Here is a 15,269-nt window from a genome sequence, read left to right as displayed (position 1 = left end):
CCGTCTTCGGGGGTCTTCTCGCCGGACTCCTCCGCTATCTTCTTGTAGCTCTTTTGCTAGCGGAGGAGTCCGGCTTTCTTCCTCGCCGCCGGCCTCTTCTCCCGACTTCGGGGGTCTTGTCCCCCTCTTCGGTTCTTCTGCCGGGCCACCGCGCCTTCTTATAGCTCTTTTACAGGCGGTGGCCCGGTCTTCTGTCGCCGCCGCCCGTTCTTCTTCTTCTTCTCCTTCTTCTTCTCCAGGAGATGTTGACACGACGATCTCTCCGGCCACAATGCCAGGGCCGCGCTCCGCTGCCACTTATATAGGGACAATGGGGTGGTGTCACATGGCTTTATGTCACATGGGTTGGTCACATGGGTTGATGTCACATGGGGACTATGACATCGTAAGGGGGCGGGGTCACCATGTGACCAACCCATGTGACATAAAGCCATGTACTTTTATTTTACAGGTGAATGGGTAGGGGTACATTGTACCCCATACTCATTCACATAGGGTGGGGGGCCGGTATCCGGGGGCCCCCTTATTAAAGGGGGCTCCCGGATTCCGATAAGCCCCCCGCCCCGCAGACCCCGACAACCAACGGCCAGGGTTGTCGGGAAGAGGCCCTTGTCCTCATCAACATGGGGACAAGGTGCTTTGGGGTGGGGGGGCCGCGCGGCATCCCCCCATGTTGAGGGCACGCGGCCTGGTACGGCTCAGGAGGGGGGCGCTCGCTCGCCCCCCTTTCCTGGCCGGCCGGGTAGCGTGCTCGGACAAGGGTCTGTTGTGGACTTGGGGGGGACCCCCACGCCGATTTTTTTCGGCGTTGGGGTTCCCCTTTAAGTCCATACCAGGCGGCGGGGTCAGCGACGTCTCCTTCGCGGGCCCCGCCTACCTGGAGACGCGCTCGAAATTAGCGGACTTTCCTCCGCGTGTGTGGGCGAGTCCGTTCATTTTTAAAAGTAGGGCGGATAGTATGGCGGACTTAGTCCGCCGTATTAGTCCGCTCAAAAAGTGCCGTGTGTGGGCAAGTCCGTTCATTCGAAAGTATGACGGACTGTCTGTCGGATTGTCTGACGGACTTAGTTGGCCAGACAGTCCGCCCGTGTGTACGTGGCCTGAGACGCTCTCTGGTAGTGTCTTCCAAGTACCAGTGGTCCAGAAATAAAAATTTCACTAACTTTCTGCAAAATAGAGACTCCAAAAAGAATTGGAGAAGCACTCAGGCCACATTTTTGAAAGTGAACAAGCAGAGAGGTCTTCCCAACACCCCGGAGGAGGCGAAGTCCTTTTAACAATCGGCCCTCCCCACCAGTAGGGGCCAGGTTGAGGAGATTCACAGAAGTCTGGTTGCACAAGTGCAAGGACCCCTGGGTGGTGTCTACAGTCAGATTCGGACATTTTTGGACGTTTCAAGACCGACCACCTCAGGACTCATTCGTTCCAACAATCCCTACTTTGCTCCAAAAAGCAGAAGCCCTACAGAGATACCTGCAACTCCTACTGATACAACAGGCAGTGATCCATGTTCCATGTTCCTCCCTCCGAGAGATTCACAGGATTCTACTCTACTCTGGATTCTTTCAAAATGGAATCCTTACAGACAATCATGCAGGCAATTCTGCCAGGGGACTGGATGATCTCAATGGATTTGCAAGACGCTTACTTTCATGTGCCTGTGCTTCCAGCCTTCCAGAAGTTTCTGAGAGTAGCAGTGGGCTCAACACACATCCAATTTCAGTGCATACCTTTCGGCCTGTGCACGTCGTCGAGGACATTCTCAAAAGTGTTAATTGCTGTGTTGGCACCCCTCAGGGAAAAGGGGCTTTGTGTTTTCCATTTTTTAGATGACATCCTACTGCTAGCACACAGTCAGGACCAACTGATGGTTCACAGCCAGACTCTTCTGTCCACCTTGAAGGAATTTGGATGGTTAATAAACACGGGAAAGAGTGTCCTAATCCCAACTCAAGTAATGGTTTACCTCGGTGCCCTCTTTGACACCAAGGAAGGGATAGTGCGTCTCCCTCCCAGAAGGTGACAGCGATCATCCAGAAGATGTGTCATATAAGAACACTCTCTCACCTGTCAGTGTCGGGTTGCTTAAGTCTGATAGAGACCATGTCAGCCTGCATACCGATGGTACCCTGGGCCCATTGGCATTTGAGGACTTTTCAATGGGGTTTTTTGATACAGTGGAAGAGGAAATCACTATGTCAAAAGATAGTGTTTTCGAAAGCCATGCAAAGGGGTCTGCTTTGGTGGACGAGAGAAAACACTATTTCGAAACCTCGTCTCCTGCGGTGTCCCTCCTGGACCATTCTTACCACAGATGCCAGTTCAAAGGGGTGGGGAGCACACTGTGATCACCTAGAGCTACAAGGAAGGTGGGATATCCCCACGGAGGGAATAGTCTCCAATTTTTTGGAACTTCGAGCAATCTATCTGGCACCGGTGAATCTGAGAGACCATCTTTGGCAGAAGCAAGTTCTAGTCCGGGTGGACAACAGGGCAGCAGTGGCTTACATACAACGACAGGGTGGAACTCACAGCATTTCACTGTTCAGAGAAGTGGAGCCTTTTATTATGGGCAGAGAGGAATCTGGTGGATTTGAAGGCGGCCTACCTCCCGGGCCATCTAAATCAACAACCTATCTCGGTGTTTCCAAGACAACAGCGTGTGGTCTCTGCACCCAACAGTGTTCAGGTGCATCATGAACTTGCAGCGGCCTCCAGAGATAGACATGTTCGCCTCTCCAGCGAATACAAAGTATTCCTGTCCTTCCTACCTCATCCCAGGGTGGAACTGGTGGATGCTTTATCGAGCCCTTGGCATTTCAAAACGGCATATGCATTTCCTCCCAGGCCCTTGCTCTCGAGGTTTCTGTCCCGACTGACACGGGAGCCAGTCAGGGTGGTGACGATTCTGCCTTATTGGCCAAAGAGGCCGTGGTTCCCTGCAAAGGCAAAGGCAAAGCATAATGGACTACTATGCATCGCATAGTAGCCCATTATGTGTCACTTACCTGACACAGGAGCCAGCGATGTCCCCGCTGTCCCCTGTAGTCCGGCGCATCCATCTTTTCGGTGGGGTCTTGCAGCTCCGCCGCTGTCATTCGGCGGAGCCGCGCTGACGTCACTCCCGCACATGCGCACCAGGGAGCCGACACGAGCGGCAGCTCCATTGTTGGAAATGACGCGCTCAGTGCGCCTGCGCGCCGTTGTCTACGGCGCATGCGCCGTAGACAGTGGTGCCTGTCTTCGGGCAAATATCTCCTAAACCGTATAGGTTTAGGAGATATTTCTTGGACCTACAGGTAAGCCTTAATCTAGGCTTACCTGTAGGTCAAAGTGGTTTGTAAGGGTTTACAACCACTTTAATCCAAAAGGCTAGAGGGCTGGACCCACCGGCGGTTAGGGCTCATTCTACGAGAGCAGTTTCATCTTCTTGGGCGGCAAGGGTGTGTGTGTCCTTGGAAACTATTTGTAAAGCGCCCACATGGACGTCTCCAAATACATTCATGCGTCATTATAGGATTGACCCAGGAGCACTCACTTTGGTGGAATTTGGACGAAAGGCAGTTCTTTGAAGCATTACCCACCCTTGTCTTAGCTATTTATGGTATCACAGGTATGCTGCCATGGAGGCACCAGGAAAACGGAAAATTGTTTCATACTTACCGTAATTTTCACTTTCCTGGTGCCTATCCATGGCAGCATACATGCCCTCCCTTGGTATTCGATATAATGGGAGAATGCTGGGGTGGGACAGTGTTCATTTTTATAAGCTATTAACTATCCTGAGGGGAGGACTCCTGGGCGGAATATATCACAGGTATGCTGCCATGGATAGGCACCAGGAAAGGAAAATTACGGTAAGTATGAAACAATTTTCCGTTTTACTGTTCAATAAAAAAAAATCAACATGCACAACCCGAACACCAAAGAAAATAAAGTAAAGCAAAACAATACAAAACAGTCATATGTTAATATTGTTTTATATCTCAAAAAGAAATATTTCAACTCATTTAGCTGTATTTTTTTTAAGGTGGCAATATTCCTTTAAGGCACGTTATAAATGAGGTCAGCGTTCACTGTTGGATATTAGACAATACAAGTCTGGCTTTCTAAAGGATTCAATTCACATAAAGGAGATCAGGTGATAGCTAACTTTTCAGTGAGTCCAAAGCTGATTCTCCAGCTTACACTCCCTATCTGTTGATTGTCAGAAGCCAAGGTTTGTTTCTCCTCCATAATTAAAGAGACACACAATCTTGTAACTACCATGATTATAGTATAATTAAGGAAGGCAAGCAATGGCGGTGCATTCATAAGGGTGCACGGGCGCCGTCCCCTCTCTCCAGCCACTAATTCTTTTACCAATAGATAGATTCATGCATTGCATGAATCTATTGTTACCACCTCATCCCTTTAAACCCGAACACATATTAATTACACAGGTTCTGTGGCTGATTAACCGCTTGCGGACCGGCTCACGCCGATATACATCGGCAGAAGGGCACGTATAGGCAGATTACCGGCCTCAGTGCAGACCCCCTCAAAACAGACACCCCCCTCCTTGCGGACACCCCCGCATTGCAGACCCCCCAGTGCAGACACCCCCCAGTGCAGACACCCCCCTCTGTGCAGACCCCCCAGTGCAGACTCTCCCAACAGTAGAGACACCCCCCTCAGTGCAGACCCCCCAGTGTAGACCCCCCAACAGTACAGACACCCCCCTCAGTGCAGACCCCCCTCAGTGCATACCTCCCTGCAGTACAGACACCCCCAGTGCAGACCCCCCTCAGTACTGACACCCCCCTCCATGCAGACCCCCCAGTGCAGACACCCCCCAGTACAGACACCCCCCTCCATGTGGACCCCGTAGTGTAGACCCCCAACATACATACACCCCCCTCAGTGCAGACCCCCCTCAGTTACAGATCCCCCTCAGTGCAGACCCCCAGCAGTACAGACACCCCCCAGTGCAGACCCCCATCAGTACAGACACCCCCTCCATGCAGACCCCCCAATGCAGACACCCCCAGTACAGACACCCCCCAGTGCAGACACTCCCCAGTACAGACACCCCCCTCCATGCAGACACCCCCTCCGTGCAGACTCCCCCCAGTGCAAACTCCCCCCAGTGCAGACACTCCCAGCAGTACAGACACCCCAGTGCAGACACCCCCAGCAGTACAGACACCCCAGTGCAGACTCCCCCAGTGCAGACTCCCCCCCCGTGCAGACTCCCCCCCGTGCAGACTCCCCCCCGTGCAGACTCCCCCCAGTGCAGACACCCCCAGCAGTGCAGACACCCCCAGCAGTGCAGGCTCCCCCCTTCACTGCCAGGCACATTTACACAGTAATCAATACATTTTTAATTGCACTGATTGCTGTATAAATGTGAATGGTCCCAAAATTGCGCCAAAAGTGTCCGATCTGTCCGCCATAATGTCACAATGGTGATAAAAATCGTTGATCTACTAATCATTAGTAAAATAGTAAAAAATATATATATATATTAATAAAAATGCCATAAAACTATCCCCTATTTTGTAGACGCTTAAATTTTGGTGCAAACCAATCAATAAACACTTACTGCGATTTATTTTTTTTGACCAAAAATATGTAGAAGAATACGTATCGGCCTAAACTGAGGAAAATAAATGTTTTTTTATATATTTTTGGGGGATATTTATTATAGCAAAAAGTTAAAATTAATGTGTTTTTTTTCCAAAATTTACGCTTTTTTTTTGTTTAGCGCAAAAAATAAAAACTGCAGAGGAGATCAAATACCACAAAAAGAAAGCTCTATTTGTGGGGAAAAAAAAAGATGTCAATTTTGCTTGGGAGCCATGTCACACGACTGTGCAATTGTCAGTTAAAGTGATGCAGTGCCGAATCGTAAAAAGTGCTCTGGTCTTTGGGCAGCCAAATGGTCCGGGGCTGAAGTGGTTAAGGTGGTGATTAAACTCACTTGGTGCCTTATCTGCATTTAATTAGCCTCAGAACCTGTGTAATTCAAAGGTGTTAGGGTTTAAAGGGATGAGGTGGCAACTATACATGAATCTATCCATGGCCACCACTGCCACCCCCTATTCAGGTGCCCAGCCCCTCTTCGGGCTCCGGGAGCCTGAATTACAGCGACGAGGGGTATTTTTCAAGCACCTGATTAGAGCTATAGGCTCTAATAGGCGTCAAAAAAGGTAAACAGTGAGCGCCATACTTGGCGCTCGCAGTTCACCCAGATGTGTTAGAAGAGCAAATTAACATTTGCTTTCCTAACACTGAACTGAACTGGGTTTGTTACCCGTCACCTGATTGGCTAAAACAAAAGGCACTGTGATTGGACACCTATCAGGCATCCAATCATAAGAGAGGATGGGAGAAGACATCAAAGACATGGAGGAGCATGGAGGAGACCACTGTGCCTGCCCGCCGCCATCACTTGCTGCCCCACCGAGACAAGGTAAGTGCTGGGCAGACGGTGGGCAAGCACAGTGGCAACATTTGATGGGTACAGTGGCTGCATTCGATGGGCACAGTGGGAGCATTTGATGGCACAATGGGAGCATTTGATGAGCACAGTGGCTGCATTCAATGGGCACAGTGGCTGCATTCAATGGGCACAGTGGCTGTATTCAATGGGCACAGTGGCAGAATTTGATGGCATAGTGGGAGCATTTGATGGGCACAGTTGCAGAATTTGATGGCACGGTGGGAGCATTTGATGGGTACAGTGGCAGCATTCGATGAGCACAGTGGCTACATTAGATGGGCACAGTGACTGCATTGGATGGGCACAGTGGAAGCATTTGATGGCACAGTGGGAGCATTTGATGAGCATAGTGGGAACATTTGATGGCACAATGAGAGCATTTGGCACAGTGGCAGCATTTCATGGGCACAGTGGCAGCATTTGATGGCACAGTGGGAGCATTTGATGAGCACAGTGGGAGCATTTGATGGCACAATAAGAGCTGTTGGCACAGTGGCAGCATTTGATGACACAGTGGCAGCGTTTGATGGGCACAGTGACTGCGTTTGATGGGCACTGTGGCTGCATTTAATGGGCACAATGGCTGCATTTGATGGGCACAGTGGGAGTATTTGATGTCACAGTGGAAGCATTTGATGGGTACAGTGGCTGCATTCAATGGGCACAGTGGCAGTATTTGATGGCACAGTAGGAGCATTCGATGAGCACAGTGGCAGCATTTGTTGGCACAGTGGGAGCATTTGATGGGCACAGTAGCTGCATTCAATGGGCAGAGTGGGAGCATTTGATGGACACAGTGGCAGCATTTGATGGACACAGTGGCAGCATTTGATTGGCACAGTGGCAGCATTTGATGGGCACAATGGCTGCGTTTGATGGGCACAGTGGCTGCGTTTGATGGCACAGTGGCTGCGTTTGATGGGCACAGTGAGGCTGTAATTGATGGAGGTTTTTTTTCAGAACTTTTCAGTTTGTTTGAGCACCAGCCACTGGAGGCAAGTCTAAGAAAATTCCACCAGTCTCTATAGTTTGCCACCAAAAGTAACTGACACTGTCACAGACGATGTTTCTAGGCCCATTTTCAGACCATCTACTACATCACTGTGATTTACAGTGAAGTAAGTGTTCACACTGAATTTTGGAAACTGACCTTTTCTGTGTCAGACTTTAGTTGAAATTACAGCGTAACTAAAGTACAAAAAATACATACAGTATATGCTTCAAGTTTAAATTCTCAATTGGTTCCTGTTGATTATTTTAAATTCTGTGTAGTCCCCATAAATACCTTAAAATCATAGCAGAGGGGCGTGGTCTGGATGGCAACGGGACTGGACGCATGACACTGAAGCTCCCCGTCTGGCCTACCTTTACCAACACTGATCGGCACCTCTGACGAGCACACCATGGGCAGATCGAAGCACCACAGGGAGCCCAGCTCACAGGGACTGGGCACACGGTCCTCCTCGGCTCTGCCGCCGCTGATAACAGAATACTTCAGCCCGGAGACAGCGGCGGGACATCACAAGGCCAAGATGGCACCGCGGACTCATCTGCGGAAGCCTCCCCTGCATCCACTGCAGCGCACATATCAGAGGGTCCCAGCAGTGCAAGGTATGGTTCGGAGGGGCACCTGGCACCCGCGGGAGGCGTAGGGGTCCCCTTCTACTCCCAAGCCGCAAACGTAACCCACATAAGCCGCTATCAAGTGGCCGACGCAGCAGCCCCTGTCCAGCATGGCGCAGTCAGTGCGCTCTACAAGCCTCCCTGCAATGCCTGTCATTCAGGACATGGACAGCCTTGCCACGGACAGGGATGAGAACACTGGCTACTCCAATGGGCACGCCCTTCTTTTTCCAGGGGGGGGGGGAGGGGACACTACCTAGAATTCACCCACCTGACAGCCTGTCCCAGTCATTGCCCCCCTGCCTTGTAGCACCTATGTCACCCACACAGAGGCAGCCGGATCACTCTTCCTGCTTCTCATCCCCATGGGACTCCCCCACTCCTGCATGGGACTCCTGCCCCCTTCCGCAGCGATCCAGGGGACTAAGACAACCTCAGCCCAGCCCGTATCCCACCAGGGACCGCGGTCTCAGCCTAGGGCTCATTCACGGCCCCCACGGCCTGTGGACCAACTTGAACCTCCCTACTCACCAGGCCGGACACAGAGTCTCCTGGCTCAGACGCCCCATCGCCCTCCCCCTAGTTCATTGATTCTGGGGGCCCGCACAGCATCGGGGGCTCGCACGGCTTGGGGGGCTCGCGTGGGCCCGACGTGGGATGCCTGAGGAGCTGCAGACGATGACTCTGACCCTGAACCTTGCACCTCTTGGAGAGATTATGTCCGTTGTATGCCCACGAAGCAGCACTCTCGCATGCTCATCCAGGAGGTCTGTGAAACTTGCAGATTAGAGATTAACATGCTGCGTACGGACCTACACCACCTCTCTACCAGTGTGTCCTCCTTGGAGGATGAGAGTGGAGACACTAAACTTGAGATCTCCCATATTCACTCCCAGCTGGCCTCACAAGCGAGTACCCTCCGTGATTTCCAACTCCACCTTGAGGACTTAGATAATAGGGGCTGGCGGAATAACACTAGGGTCCGCGGCCTCTTGGAAGCGACCCAGGGCGAGGACCTACCCATCACGCTCCAAGCCATTTTCAACAACATACTGGGCCGCCCTGAACACCAAAAGGTCAAGCTTGACTGAGCCCATCGAGCCCTCCGACCGCGGGGGCCAGGATCCAAGCCGCGAGATGTGATATGTAGAGTTCATAACTACACTCTTAAAGAGGAGATCATGAGAAAGGCCCGCAACATGCGCACTATTGACTTTGACGGAGCCTTCATTCAACTCTTTCCAGACCTGTCATGGCTTACGCTTCAGCAACGACGTTCTCTACAACCCCTTTTGTCGCTACTACGAGAAAATGACTTCCGATACCATTGGGGCTTTCCCTTTAGTCTCACGGCTAAGAAGGATGGGAGATCCACAACGATCAGATTCCCGGAAAAACTCCAGTCTTTCTGCAGAGACTTGGACATTCCCGTTCCACCCACTCCCGGCTGGGAGCCCCTCCCAGTCCCGCCGCCACACCCGGTCCCTTGGACCCAGGTGGCGGGTTGAAAAGGCCCTGGATCCGGCCCGGTTGGAACCTCCCCGCCATCCCGGGGACGACGAGTCTAGGCCCATGACAGGGACACTGCTACGTCATGGGGCTCACACTCTGGACTGTCTTGCGACTCCTTAGCACTGGGCCATTGGCTGGAGTATATTCGGATTTGGGCGCTGCGGGCCCCCCTCCTGGGATGGTGCCCCCCCTAGGGAGAGCACTGTCCCTGGGGGGCTGTCTGCATTGCTGGTTAATGCTTGCTACTCTAGTGCAGGATGGTCTCGATTAGCCCACTCCCCCCCCCTTTTCTCAGCCTGTTGCAATTTACTCTACTCTAAGTCGATCTGATGGGGGTCCCCCCCTGCCGGCGCCCCTCTGAGGGGGGCTTCGGCTCGGGGGACTCACCTGTGCTCTGTTATGAGGCTTTGGGCCTCCACAGCTTCCCCCGCCCCCCCCTGGCGGACTGCCATCCTGTTGAAATGTTGAATTGTTCCCAGGTTATGATGTTGATTAGTGTGGTTAGTATAAGAATGATGTCAAAGGTCCAATCAGGGGTGGTGAGCGGGGCACAACTCACAGCGTGCTGTATAGGCCAGGTGCCGGCCATCTTTTAGCAACACCCGCAGGCAGGCCAGGGAGTTGCATATCTCTCCCTCTGTCATTTGTACCACCCCCCTCGGGGCTCTCCGACTGGCCTCCTATCTGGCGACTTTGCTATTTAGGACACCCTTTGGCGGGCGTGTAGTATTCGCGCCCGTGGGAGGGGGCCCCTCGGGGAATCCCAAAATGCCACCAGTTCCAGGTGGATTACATAATGGCGTGTCAATGTCGGTTGACTTGATGCTGATTATCTGTGCGCCATATGTTTGGTTTACTGTTATGTTCTCTCTTCTTCTCTTGGAGCATAGCCTCCCCTTTTCTCTCTTTCCTTTTTCTGTAACGCCTCTGGACGCCCCTCCCCCACAAGAGCGGGACCCTCTCCGGTCTGCTCTGACCCCGCGCTCCGAGCTACCCTGGATAGGCCCATGGAAGGAACCTCCGACACCTTGGTCCAGGAGAGGCGGGAATGGTAAGCGATGCTTTTTGGTTTTTTGGTTTCCACCATGATTGATATTCTGTCGTTAAACGTAAAGGGCCTGAATCCCAATATTAAACGCAGTCTAGCCCTTCATGAGTTCAAGCACTCCAAGGCAGACATAATCTTCATTCAGGAGACTCACCTCCTGAAATCAGGCAGCTTGACGTTTGCCCACAGACACTATCCACAAACGTACCTTGCCTCCAACCCACGCAAGCGAGCTGGTGTAGCGATCCTTTTTAAGCAAGTATGCCCTTTCCAACTACAATCCCAGTATGCAGACCCATTAGGTCACTATCTTATCCTACGGGGCACATGGAAGGGTTCTAGCCTAACTTTATGCAATATTTACGCGCCCAATACCAACCAGATTCCCTTCCTCTCCAAAGTTTATAAACGATTGCACTCCTCCCCTCACCATTATCGGAGGGGACTTCAACTTAGCCTATTACCCGACTCTGGACAGGCTATCGGTCAATGCGGGGAAAGCCTGTCATGGTCGGTTCCGAGTCCCAGCAGTCCATGGAAGACTTACCCACAGTATTGGTCCGTTGAGCGCTAATAGGTCTTCCCGGGCGCGCGTTAGCGCGAACGGACGCACGCGGGTGCGAGCAGGTACGATCGGGCGCACGCGGGTGCGCGAGGTTGCGAACGTGCGCACGCGGGTGCGCGGGGTCACGAACGGTTGCACGGTTTCACGTGGGCGCGAACGGGCACGCCGTGCGACCGTTCTTGGCGCCCAGAGGGCTTCTTAAGTGATCCGTTCTAGTGGTCCGGTGCTGTCCTGTCTACAGCGTTCCTGAGAATTGCCTCTGATAACCTGATTGTTCCTGTCTCTGATCTACCCGGCTTGTTCCTGATTATCCTGCTTGCTGCCAGCCCTGACCCTTGGACTTCCTGACTACGCTTCTGCCTCCTCCTTCGGTACTTCTGCTGCTAGCCTGTTGACGACCCGGCCTGTGTCTGACCCCGCTACTGCCTGCTGTTCCAGTCTGTGTTCTGTGACCGCTGCTGCCTGTCGCCTGCCTGCCAGCCGTTCCTGTGTTATCTCCTGCACCTGCTTGCTGCCAGCTGCTGACTACCTTCCAGCCGTTCCAGAACCACCTGCTGGTACCCGCTGTTGTCTGCCGCCGGTTCCTGGACCAAGCCCACCTACACGGACTTGGCACTTGTGCCCTCTGCCCTCTAGAGCCCCTGTTCCCACTCTCAGGGGATCTCGAGCCAGAGGCTTACGAGAGGCCGCTCCCTGCACTCCGGGCTCCTTCCACCAGGTACGTGACAGTACAGGACAGCCATGTCCGAGCCCACGCAGGGAGCCTCTCCAATGGACGAACTTTGCCGCCATCTCGCAGGCCTCACTCAAGCAGTGAAAAGTTTACAAGAGGGCTATAGTCAGCTGGAGGAACGGGTCCAGGCCCTGTCCACCTCTTCTCCTGCTACTTCCGGAACTTCTGCTACTCCTGCTGTAGTAATGCTGCCACCCGAACCCAGGGTGCCTACACCCGAGAGATTCTCTGGAGATCGTGGGAAATTCCGGGCTTTTCGCAACTCATGTGAACTGTTCTTTGCTCTACAGCCCAGGACCTTTTCCCTTGAGGCTACCAAGGTGGGCTATGTGATCTCTCTGCTAACCGGTGAACCTCAGTCTTGGGCCCACCGCCTACTAGAAAAGAAGGATCCTTCCCTTGAAACCTTGGACATCTTCTTTCTGGCCATGTCGCGGTTATATGAAGATCCACAACTAACCGCCACCGCTGAAGCAGCCCTGCATTCGCTGCAGCAAGGTCGCCGACCTGTAGAGGACTATGTGTCGGAGTTCCGACGCTGGAGCTCCGACACAGACTGGAACAACGCGGCTTTACGCTATCAGTTCCGTATGGGCCTATCGGAACCTTTAAAGGACGAACTCGCCCGAGTGGGCATTCCAGAGACTCTAGAAGCCTTGGTGGAACTGGCGATCCAAATAGACAGGCGGCTGAGGGAACGCCGCCTGGAGCGGTCCTCAACAACTTCTCGTCCGGTATGGATGCTTCCTCGGGTCCCCAGCTCTCCTCATCTTACCTCTCCTGCTGTCACCACGACAAGTCAAGATCTCCCTGAGCCCATGCTGCTGGGCTTACTCCGGCCTTCCTTAACGCCTGAAGAACGCCAACGCCGTCGGGAAGGAAATCTCTGCCTTTACTGTGGAGGGTCTGGACACTTCGTGCGTAATTGCCCTGCCAAGCTCCGTAAGTTCCTCTCCGTATCTCCTGCCCTTACGTTAGACTGTCCTAGTGCTGCCTCCCATTTGACTGTGTCCATTTCCTTGCAGCTACCAGGAGGGAACGTCCAAACCAACGCCATTATTGATTCGGGAGCTTGCAGTGGTTTTATGGACCTAACTTTCGCCTCTAAACATAACATCCCTCTTCGGCCCAGAGCAAGGGGACTTTCTATACATCTGGCCGATGGTTCCGCTCTCAAGTCCGGACCTGTAACCCAGGAGACTCAGCCCCTATTAACCTCTATTGCCGGGATCCATCAAGAATTGCTCTGTCTGGACATTATTACTTCCCCCCTCTTCCCTATCATTCTCGGCATGCCCTGGCTGAGGGCACATAACCCCCTTATTGACTGGTCCACCGGGGAGTTAAGATTCCCTTCACCTTACTGTCTCCAGCACTGTTTGTTGGGAACCGACCAGGCCTCTTCTTCATTGCTCTGCCTGGAAGTTGACGCAGAAACCCGCCAAGTTGTACCACCCGCCTACCATGATTACCTGGACGTGTTTAGCAAAAAGGGCGCGGAGACCTTACCCCCTCACAGGCCATACGACTGTCCCATTGAATTACTTCCAGGGGCGGAAATTCCTTTTGGGAGAATTTTTCCACTGTCAGAGACTGAGTTGGTGACCTTGAAGTCCTACCTGGACGATAATCTCAGGAAGGGATTTATACGTCCCTCTACTTCACCGGCGGGAGCAGGGATCTTTTTCGTGGAAAAAAAAGACCAGACTCTGTGCCCCTGCGTTGACTACCGGGCCCTTAACAAGATAACTATTAAAAATCGTTATCCCTTACCACTTGTGCCAGAGCTTTTCCAGAGACTGGGGTCAGCAGCAGTATTTTCGAAACTAGATCTCCGGGGGGCCTACAATCTGGTCCGCATCCGTGATGGCGACGAGTGGAAGACTGCCTTTCGTACTCGCTTCGGGCATTTTGAGTACCTGGTCATGCCCTTCGGTTTATGCAACGCTCCCGCCACATTCCAGCATTTCATCAATGATATTTTCAGAGATTACCTAGACCTGTTCGTCATTACCTATCTGGACGACATCCTGATCTTCTCCCCCTCCTTGGCAGAACACCGGGAGCATGTCAGGAAGGTACTATCCCGACTTCGTCTGCAAGGGCTATATGCCAAACCGGAGAAATGTACCTTTGAACAATCAAGTATTCAATTCCTGAGGCTGGTAATTTCTGTAGATGGCATCGAGATGGACCCTCAGAAGGTCTCCGCTATCCGTGATTGGCCCGCTCCCACTGACAGAAAAGGGGTCCAGCGTTTCGTGGGATTTGCAAATTTCTATAGGAAATTTATTAAAGGATTTTCCACTATTATAGCTCCCATCACCAGACTGACCAGGCAGGGTCTGAAGTTTCAATGGTCCCCAGAGGCTCAGGAAGCCTTCTCTACCCTGAAGGACTTGTTTGTGTCGGCTTCTATCCTCAAACATCCTGACCCGACCCGGCCTTATATCTTAGAGGTCGATGCCTCTGAGATTGCGGTTGGGGCGATTCTCTCCCAGAGACATGGGCCTAGGGCCCGTTTGCACCCAGTCGCATTCTTCTCCCGCAAGCTAACCGAAGCAGAGGCGAATTATGACGTCGGAGATCGAGAGCTATTGGCCATTAAAGTGGCCCTTGAGGAATGGCGCTATCTGCTGGAGGGGGCCACACATCCAATCCTCATTTACACAGATCACAGAAATCTGGAGTATTTGAAGTCCGCCAAGAGGTTGAAGCCACGTCAGGCCAGATGGGCTCTTTTCTTTTCCCGGTTTTTGTTTCACATAACTTATCGCCCGGGTTCCAAGAATACCAAACCGGACGCCCTGTCCCGAATGTTCAACGAGCCAGAGACCTCTCCACATCCGGATACCATCCTGACCTCAGGGAACTTTCTTCTTCTTCAAGCAGATTTGCTGTCTCTGATCAAGCAAGTCTCCGCTGGCGCCACTCCTCCACCTAACATCACACTTCTGACCCAAGACGAACTTCTCTGGTATGAAGGCAACATTTTTGTTCCCCAGGAGGCTCGGGTGCCAGTCCTCAGTGCATGCCATGATCACCCGCTGGCCGGCCATTTCGGTGCCCTCAAGACCACCGAGTTGGTCCAGCGCACCTTTTGGTGGCCCCAGTTGAGATCTGATTGTAAAAAATACGTGGAGGCATGTGCCATTTGCATCCGAAATAAAAGCAGCAAGTCCAGGGCCTGGGGTCTGATGAAACCATTACCTGTTCCAGAGAGGCCTTGGCGGATGATATCAATGGATTTCATCGTAGAGCTTCCTCCATCAGAAGGCTACTCCACAATCTTCGTGGTAGTGGA

The sequence above is a fragment of the Lithobates pipiens genome, unplaced genomic scaffold (genome assembly GCF_037356315.1).
Source record: "Lithobates pipiens isolate NorthernLeopardFrog02 unplaced genomic scaffold, aLitPip1_a1.2 Scaffold_25, whole genome shotgun sequence".
In the NCBI taxonomy this organism is placed as follows: domain Eukaryota; kingdom Metazoa; phylum Chordata; class Amphibia; order Anura; family Ranidae; genus Lithobates; species Lithobates pipiens.
Note: the sequence above shows the minus strand (reverse complement) of the source record.